Source organism: Ambystoma mexicanum, chromosome 5p (assembly GCF_040938575.1).
Source record: "Ambystoma mexicanum isolate Mex_15411 chromosome 5p, UKY_AmexF1_1, whole genome shotgun sequence".
Lineage (NCBI taxonomy): Eukaryota > Metazoa > Chordata > Amphibia > Caudata > Ambystomatidae > Ambystoma > Ambystoma mexicanum.
In genome coordinates this window covers 961,333,686-961,342,575 of record NC_090930.1, presented here as the reverse complement: position 1 = coordinate 961,342,575, position 8,890 = coordinate 961,333,686, and positions in this window count along the sequence as shown.

The window sequence follows — 8,890 nt, the reverse complement described above, 5'->3', positions numbered from 1 at the left end:
CCAAGCCCAGGAACTTAAAATGCTCGGATTGGCTTGTTCAAATACTGATTCTTTTAAATAGCAATAACAGCACCAGAGTGAGGTTAGAGAACAGGGGCTGGGGGGAGGGGGGATTCACTGACTCCATAACCATAAATATCGGAGTTAAACAGGGGTGTGTAGTGGCCCCAATGTTGTATAACCTATACATAGCTGACCTCCTCCTGCGCCTGCTCGAAAAGGCAAATTGTCCTCCCAAGATAGGATATCTGCCCATTGTGGGCATGCTGTACGCTGATGGCTTAGTCCTGTTCGATGGGACCCATACAGGCATGAAGAACATGCTCCATGAGTTATCATCCTATGCCCACCAACACTGTTTGACCATCAACCTAGAGAACACTAGCGTAATGCTGGTCACCTCGAAAAAAGTCAACAGGATCAGTATGGGCACTTTACTTGGTACCATCAATTATGTGACGTCCTATCCCTACCTGGGATTAGAGACAAATGCCCTGGCCGACTATGGCCACGTAATAAATAACAAAACTAGAAGAGCTAAACACCTGACACTCCAGGCTTGCAAATTTGCCAAAGGTTGAGCCGAATTCTCCAGAACTGGGATTATTATGTTGTATAGGCAATGTATTGTCCCCTCTATATTGTACAGCCATGAGGCTCTTGCAATGAAGGATTACTCTTGGTTAAATACATTTGAGGGTTCTTTTTTGCGTTCCGTTTTGGGCTTGGGCCCATCGTGTTCTATGGAATACCTACGTCTTGAACTGGGCTTAACTTCTCTGAGGGGAATGACCATTCGGGCCAGAGGTTGCCTATACTTAAAAGCTCGATCTACTGCGGTATGCAAATGAATAGCAGCACTAGGGCAGAACTACGACGCAGAAAATGTATTCAGGGTTCCAACTACAAGACTCTAAATGAGACACTCTTCATGTAGATAAATTGGATACCAGACTTTAGTAAAACACTCTTTATATCCATATTGAAAAATCATTTGAGAGAAAGCTCAACAAGTGGGATTGGTGAGAGAACTACACCCACCTCTCGAAGTTAAAGGGACACGAAGCAGTGTCTCATGTGGTACACTGCTACAGGAGGACTCAGCCTTATCTGCTATTATACCCTGACCCCGCTATAAGACAGTTTCTGTTGAAGCTTTGCACAAACCAACTGCCAGTACTGTCTGTCTTAGGATCTCTGCTGGGTCTAGCCGCTGAGAATATGCACTATCGTATTTGCAGCCTCAAAGAAAAATCAGAAACTGATAGGCATGGGCTTACACAGTGTATTAAACAGGGGCCCTTATATACGTGAAACCTTGGTGGTCTTGTGCATTGCTATGAGGGAATGTCATCAAATTGCTTTTGGGACTATTGTTTAAATGTAGACACCATTTCTGCACAAATTGTCTTGTACTAGATATGGTTGTACGTTAAATCCTTGCTGGTTGTTTGACACGGTATGTACCTGTGTTAAATTGTTATTAAGACACTGTAGTACAGTTTCGAAAGAGGGGTAATTACACTGTTCATGTAAAAGCTGGAAGGGAGACTGTATAAACCCCCTTTTGTTCATTGTTTTGCATTGGTACTGGCCTTGGTTAGTATCACTCCTATGCCTCCATTATGTTATTGTTGGGTTGAAACGGGTCTGGAATGAGAGATTTCCTGGAGTATTATCAAATCAAGTTTGAAAGAGAGGTGGGAGAGAAAGACAAGGCATGCATGATATCGTAGGAATGGAATGGAATCTGTGTTTTATGCCTTAAGATTATAAAGATTTATAGATTCATGGATTCTATTCACTTTGTAGACCTATTTGCTTTGATAATTTGATGATTATTAAGTCACGTTTAATTTAAAATATTGAATTAATTAATTATGCAGTTATGCAATATCAACTCTGTTGTATGTTTTTGGTTGAAGTTGCTATGTGTTTGACTTCTTTCTTCATCATATATTTTTTTCTTCTTTTCTCTTCTATTTATTTATCTAGTTAGTTTAGTTTAACTTAACCTGAGTTTCGACTGAACTTAGATTGAACTTAAATTGAACTGATAATACTGATTAATTGTTTGGTTTTGTTGATTTGATCTGTTTTTCTATTTGTATTTGTATTGATTTTCTCTATTTGTGCAAAGTTCTAAATGAACTAAATCACAATAAAGAATTATTATTATTAAATAGAAAACCACCACACATAGCCACAGTTGGGGACAGAATACAGACTATGGGCCTCATTAGGACCCAGGCGGATTTCGCGGTGCTAAATGCACCGCGAAGCACGGCGGAAAGCCGTCGATAGCGCCATGGGGGTTGGCGGATTTACCGCCCCATTCCGACCTCGGCGGAGCGGTAAATCCCCAATCCCCATTCTGCCCTTCCCCATTCCCATTCTTGCCCCATAGGGTATAATGGGAGTGGGGAAGGAGTTAATTACGCCACCGTAAAATACGGTGGCGTAATTAACAACGAGGTCCCGTAGCGCCATGGTTTTCTCCGCCTGGTAAAACCAGGCGGAGAAAACCTCCATGGCGCTAAGGGAACTCGTAGTACGGCGGACGGGTCCGCCGCGATTAGCGCTGGCGGAAACCCACTCCGCCTGGGTCCTAATGAGGCCCTATGAAAAGATAGCAAGATGCAACACACTGGTTAATGAATCATGAGTGAAAGGCAAGTAAAATCACAAGGTTCTTTAAAAGGATATGTTCTTGTCTGCAAAAAGGATTAACTGAGACCTAACAAGTCTCTAGGGACAAAGGGGGCTGGTATCAGACAGTGTGAAGCAGGCTCAAATGCATTACATCCATCGTTCCAGACAGGGACCACTGGAGCAGGTGTCGAGCGGGGGTCGAACTGAAATTCATTGCAGATGAAGAAGTGCAGTTCATCATGGCCCCCATGGTCGGTTTGACTGTCTATTCAATGGTGTAGATGCTGGTGTCTGGATACAAAGTTCGAGGTGGGCGGTCAGATGCAGTGTTGTGTTTCGATGTGCACACCAGGACTGGTATTATTAGCGATAAAGCACAGCAAAGAAGATGCTGGTGGTTCTAAAGATGGCTCGAAGTGGCGTTCAGAAAATTATGGATTGTGAGGGTCACCAGGATCTGTTTGACAATTGGCTTAATGCAAAGATGCTGGTGACTGGATACGCAGTTTGAGTTGAGGGCCTAAGATGCAGCGTTCGAAGGTGGCAGTTCGTTGGGCTCCCAGTGTGTTGTCGAAGATCAGCAAGGAAGATGCTGGTGATTCAAAAAGTGGTACAAAGTTGGTGGTTGAATTGATGAGCTTCAAGTTCGAGCTGCGGCAACAATGTGCTCTGCTAGCATGGTGCAGCGAGAAACTGGTTCAAGAGTATAGAAAAATGACTAAAAGTTTGGCCCGGTGCCAGAGGCAGAACCGGATGGTCATTTTGGTTAGAACGGGGTTAGACATATTAAATCACAGCCTGAAATGGCTACACGGTTAAAAAATAGGGATGTGGCTTTCTTGACTCTCAAATTGCTCTGAGTCCCAATTCAGGGACTCTAGGAAAAGATGTGTCCCCATAAGGGGAGGCTGTCACACAGCTGCAGGAGTCCTTCAGAGTAGTAAGATGCCAGGTACTAGGGTGGCTTGCAGATAGGCAGATTTTGCTCCAGCAGTAAGTCACCCCAATATGCCCTTGAGATGGTTAGGGAGCAGAGCTTGCCTCTGCCTTGGACACTCAGTCTTCATATTCAACCAGAGGGCTTTGGAAAGTCAACTTGCCACCAGTGTTCCGATGAATTCTTTCCTTGATATTTGTTCAAGAGAGAATCAAAGAAGGAGTGGGAGACCTCTTCTTTTTAAGGAAAAAGTCTACATGTAATTGGGCTAAAGCAAGCCTGCTTAAGGGGTAGAACACCTGTACTTGGGACAAGTGTACTGTAAAGACTGGAGGGGGTATCTGTACTTCTGCCCCCTATATGGTAGGGTAAGTGTACAAAACAACCCCTGCACAGCTCTCAATTTGGTAAACGTGGCGAGCAGCCAGGCTTAATCTTCCAGGAGGTGGTGCAGGCAGGATCTTAAGTACAGTGTTTCCTCAAAGCCCCCACAAAGGAATGCCCACACATTATGTTAGGTGATAACACTGCTTCTTTATATAAAATAAGGTTTGCTATCTTTACCAAATTACACAGCCACGGTAGTGGCTGTGTAGTTATGGTTAAGTTGCTGTTTCCATAGGAAGAGCACTTTTTGGGCGGCTTATAACTCCGCTCTCCCTGGATGGATCCTCACCAAACTTTGCAAAATAAGTATATAGCCCACTCTGAATGTTCTTGCAAAGTTTGGTCCAGGGGGGGGTCCCAAAATGTTTTTTTTCCCATAGACTGAATGGGGAAAAAACTTTGCTCACGCCTACAGCCCAAACCGCTGGACGGATTTTCACCAAATTTTGACCAGGTGCAGTGACTTGGTCCCAAAAGCGTGCTTTTGCAAATTTGGTGAAAATCCGTCCAGTAGTTTTTTTTTAAATGACCAAAAAGTAGGTCACAAAAAATTAGTGATATCTTTGTTCGGTCCGCGGACACACTTCCCTGTTCGCTCCGCGGACAGGGTCCTGATTGGCTGGGCGATCCGCATCATGTCCACGGACATTCGACGTGCTTGCTGATTGGGTGGTTGAGAGCATGTGGTGTGTCAGATTTTCTGGGCACGCTCGCCATCTTGTATCCCCGGACATCCACGGACAGCGCAGTGAAACTTGGTGGAAAAATACTATTTAGTCAAGTGTGTTGGCATGTAAGACTGTTTGGGGAGGGTGGGGGAGTAAGAGATGGATCAAATGTTGTATTTATTTAGGTGGCAGGCACCCCTGTTGTGTTCGTTCTGACCGCGGACAGCAGAGCTGTCCTTAATGTCCGTAGTTAATGAAAATGGGGTGTCCTAAGGACACAGTACCTGTCAGTATAGTTTGCATGCAAGTCAAAACTGTTCTAAGAATACATCAAGTGTTCTAGGATGTCCGTAAATAAACAAAATGGGGGTGTCCTGAGGATAGTACGCCTGTCTGTATTGTTCGTAGACAAGTTGAAACTGTTCTAAGAACACATGCGGTGTCCTGAAATGTTCGGAAATAAACGAAATGGGGGTGTCCTGAGGACGCTATTCCTGTCTGTATTGTTCGTAGGGAAATTGAAACTGTTCTAAGAACACATCAAGTGTCCTGGGATGTTCATAAATAAACAAAATGGGGGTGTCATTAGGACGCTACGCTTGTCTGTATTGTTCATAGGCAAGTTGAAACTGTTCTAAGAACACACGCAGTGTCCTGAAATGTTCGTAAATAAACGAAATGGGGGTGTCCTGAGGACACTATACCTGTCCGTACTGTTCGTAGGCAAGTTGAAACTGGTCTAAGAACACATCAAGTGTCCTGGGATGTTCATAAATAAACAAAATGGGGGTGTCCTGAGGACGCTACGCTTGTCCGTATTGTTCGCATGCAAGTTGAAAATGTTCTAAGAACACACTCGGTGTCCTGAAATGTTTGTAAATAAACGAAATGGGGGTGTCCTGAGGACAGTATACCTGTCCCTACTGTTCGTAGGCAAGTTGAAACTTTTCTAAGAACAACGCGATGTCCTGAAATGTTCATAAATAAACAAAATGGGGGTGTCCTGAGGACACTATACCTGTCCGTACTGTTCGTAGGCAAGTTGAAACTGTTCTAAGAACACATCAAGTGTCCTGGGATGTTCGTAAATAAACAAAATGGGGGTGTCCTGAGGATGCTATTGCTCTCCGTATTGTTCGTAGGCAAGTTGAAACTGTTCTAAGAACACATCAAGTGTCCTGGGTTGTTCGTAAATAAACAAAATGGGGGTGTCCTGAGGACGTTATGCCTGTCCGTACTGTTCGTAGGCAAGTTGAAATTGTTCTAAGAACACATCAAGTGTCCTGGGATGTTCGTTAATAAACAAATGGGAATGACCTAAGGACACTATACCTGTCCGTACTGTTCATAGGCAAGTTAAAACTTTTCTAAGAACATTCATATTGTTCGCGGACATAAAAAGTGCCCATATGGCATAGTTAAAATGTTTGACTCTATGGGTGTGATCTATGGGTGTCATAAGCTTGTTCATTTTTTCTTCCATGCACTGGAGAGTTTGTTCTAAAGTATCTTGTTGTATATTGTTTTCAATGTTTGTATGGTCTGTGAAAAAAAAAAAATAGATATATATATATATGTATATATATATATATATAAAGTGCACATAAAGTACTGCTTAATAATTTGGTTATATGGAGAAGTGTCTACCATTAGTTTCACTATCTTCAGACATTTCACCATGTGGGAAATTCTCCTCAAGCCATTCTAAAGTATTTGACATTTCTGTGAGGAAAAAAAAATATATATTACTTTTATTGTATATAATATAGACATTTTAGAAATATATAAGAAAAAAGAAGTTTACTTACTAGATTGTGGTAAGTTGTCTTCTCACTGTTCTATAGGTCTGCTGTTGCTCCTAGTTGTGCGGTTTCTGTGAGTTAATTATCTTAGAAGCATATCTTTCTTGTTTTGGTATGTTCCATTTTAGTGTATATGGTATTTAAATGGATGGTTGATGTATTATATATATAGGTTCTACTTCTTATTTATTACTATATATAATGTGTGTGTGTGTATTGGTTTTTCAACTTGTGCAGTGTTCATATGGCATGATATAACAATTTAAGATACCACTGAGTTTTTGGGTAGTGTTGCTGTTGCCCGCGTCCGTCCAATGACATTCGCACAGTCCGCGGACATCAAAATCTCTAGCTGGGGGTTCAGTATGTTCTATGTTACATATATATAAAGTCAGGGATATTATGGTTAAGTTGCACTTCTAAAAACCCATCACAAATGTCATCAATGCCATTTGAGATGTCATCTTTGATGTCCTGCTGTTAGTCTTAGCAGTGCACGGTGGCATGAGTTATGGTTGCTTAGCTTACCATAACTGGCGAATTTCAAGGGTTTTTTGATTTTACTTTGAACCATAACGTCCTTTTAACAAAGTTTTTTTACTGAATTTGATAGGTTTTTAGTAGCACAACTTAACCATAACATGCCTTTAACAAAGTCTTTTACTGAATATACATGTAAATAATAACACTTTGTACATGTAATACATATTCAGAGAATTATTAATATATACACTCTGTTTGGTACCACATACTACTTACATTCAGTAAGCACTGCACTGACTGCAGGCAGTTTTAAATGGCAGGTGAATTCTTCAATAAGGTATAACCAGCATAGAAAAGGAAAGAAAGGCAAGTTAGTTATGAACAGTGGCAGAATACTTTCTTTAGACAAGTAATTCCGAGTGAGGATCCCCCCACCTGGGCAACATGTAGTAGAAAAAATTAGGGAATAACTTATGTTGTCTTTCACAGCCCAGTCCAATATTGTTCAATAATGCTGGGCTTTCTTTTAAAAAGTTCTACTACCTGGGAGTCCACAGGAGAACAGGATCCAAGATCAAACTGGGACCCCTGGATGACTCCTGAGGTTAGAAGATGCTCTTCCTTGTCACAGTACCTTTGGTGCCTTGGCATGCAAAGTGTCAGAGTTTCTCGGCTTTACTCGACGATTCCCTCCAAGGATGGACACCCTTTGGAAGAAGACCCCACATGGTTGCTGAGTCCAAGAATAAAAAGGAACCAAAGTCTTTCAGAAAGGTAGCAGTTTGGCTCTTCGCTGTGCTCTCCTTTGTCAATGATTTCTCTGACTGTAGAAGTCCTGTGAAGAAGAAACTTGTTGTGGTCTCCATAAAGGCGACGAGTGCATAGGTCATTTTTGGTGTCGGGTTTCAGAATATTGCGGTTTTCTGACTTTTGGTACTTCGGTGCTGCAGCCACAGCAAAGACCTCTGAATGGATTCTGGTGACCTGGACGCGATCACTGGAGTGGACCTCGGACCCTCACCAAGTCGGTACGCTCAGGACGACTTTGATAGCTTCTGGTGGTGGGAAACCCACCAGTGGACCTTCCACGGCACTCAACGACTCTGAGCTCTCTCCAGCAGGATAAAGTGGTCAGTGGTGACTGCAAGGATGTCCTTTCACATGTTCTTAGGCCATTTGGAACTTTTGCAGCTCTGGGTGTCCAGCAGCACTATGCCAGGCTAGCTTATCTTCTGGGCAGTAGACAGCAATGTCTTCCAACAGTCACAAAACGCACCTCCGTACCCTGATTGACACCAATGGACTTCTCTGGCTTGAGATGGCCATCACTCCACTTCTGGACTTCAAATATCCCCTCTCCAGACAGCAGGTACACATGACTGGCTTCCAGGATACTTCGATAAAGAGTAGCAGCTTTTCACAACTGTCCCTCGTTGCTCGGGGAAAGGTCTCCTTTGCAGGTCCTCTCTGGATCAGTATTTAGGAGACAAAACAGCTTTTGGATTATTGAAGAAATGCAGCAGCAGACCTCTCTTCCAGTTGGGCTTCAAGGAGCAGCTTTTTCTTGCTAAGCTTCGACTTCAGCTACTGAACAAATTGGTAAGTGAGAGGTCGCCAGATATACACCTCTTTCCCTCATTCACTCTGCCGGAGCCAGGCTCAGCCAGCCAATCACACAGTAGGGTATTCATGCAGGCAGGCAGCCAATCAGGCTCACCCACATTCAGGCCATTCACTGCACCCAGACACCCATAGCAAAAGATGTGGATTGGAGCAAGTTCCCTGCCTTTCATCACACTGCACTGCATTCATGTCAATTTTCAGGCAGGGCTGTCTCACTCATTGTGTCACACACACAGAAAACAGACACCCACACCTGAGAATGTAAGCTCACTTCAGTCTCAATTCATAGAGGTCCCAACCCTAGGGTGTACCCACAACACACTACACCTGGGAAGGCT